This window comes from Triticum urartu, unplaced genomic scaffold (genome assembly GCF_056163025.1).
Source record: "Triticum urartu cultivar PI428250 unplaced genomic scaffold, HENAU_Tu73 scaffold2, whole genome shotgun sequence".
Classification (NCBI taxonomy): domain Eukaryota; kingdom Viridiplantae; phylum Streptophyta; class Magnoliopsida; order Poales; family Poaceae; genus Triticum; species Triticum urartu.
In genome coordinates this window covers 16343279-16344584 of record NW_028260368.1, presented here as the reverse complement: position 1 = coordinate 16344584, position 1306 = coordinate 16343279, and positions in this window count along the sequence as shown.

The following is a 1306-nucleotide window of genomic DNA, read 5'->3' as shown; positions in this document are numbered from 1 at the left end:
TATAGAAAGACATATCATAGAAAAATGAAATCGAAAATATTCCGAGATGGCAAATATTCGGAGATGACTATGAAAACACCTCTCTGGATCCTCGAATTGAAAGAGAGATTGAGAGGGATCAAGAATCCTAATTCTCGCTATTTGGAATGGATCCAATTCTATTGAGTCTGACTCATAGTGATCATTTCTCTTTAGCAAAGAATGACCTTGGTTATCAAAGGATTGAACAACCGGGATCCATTTACTTATGATACCTAGTTGGCATTGATAACAAGGATCTAATGAATTATGAGTTTAATAGATCCTCTTTAGCAGAAAGACGTATATTCCTTGCTCATTATCAGACAATCACTTATTCCCAAACCTCGTGTGGGACTAATCGTTTTCATTTACCATCTCATGGAAAACCCTTTTCGTTCCGCTTAGCCCTATCGGGTATTTTAGTGATAGGTTCTGTAGGAACTGGACGATCCTATTTGGTCAAATACCTAACGAAAAATTACGATTTTCCTTTCATTAAGGTACGAGGGCTTCTTATTCCACAAGAACGAAAGCACCTTTTCATTCTTTCATATACTAGGGGTTTTTACTTGGAAAAGACAATGTTCCATACTAAAGGATTCGGGTCCATAACCACGAGTTCCAGTGCACTAGATCTTGTAGCACTTAGCAACGAAGCCCTATCCATTAGAATTCCACATAAGAAATCCATTCTAGAAAAAAATACAATTAGATTAGCTCTTCATAGACAAACTTGGGGTTTGCGAGCCAAGGTAAGATCGGCTCGGGATCATGGGACCCTTTTCTATCAGATAGGAGGGGCTCTTGTACAAAATAGACTTACTAAGTAATAACCCCATAGAATCTATCTATATAAAGATAAAGAGGCAATCGTGTCAGGAAGCGGGTTTTTCTTTGGCCAAAAGGTACTTCGAACTTGGAACGAGCATGAAGAGATTAACGAGACTTCTTTCTCTTTTGAGTTTTTCTGGCGGACCTGCCGCGCAAGATCTTTGGTCTTCCCCTGGAACCGATGAAAAAAAGTGGATCGCTTCTTATGTACTCGCTCAGAATGATTCTTCTCTATCTATAGTTCATGGCCTATTAGAAGTAGAAGGTGCTCTGGTGCAATCCTTACCGACAGAAAAAGATTGCAGTCAGGTTGATAATAGTCGAGTGACATTACTTCGTCGGTCCGAACTAAGGAATCTGTTAGAAATGTTTTGAAATGGATATTGTTCTCTCTTTGATCAGGGATTGCTATATGAAAAGAAGTGGAGTTTGAAAAAGGGAACGGAATGCTCAA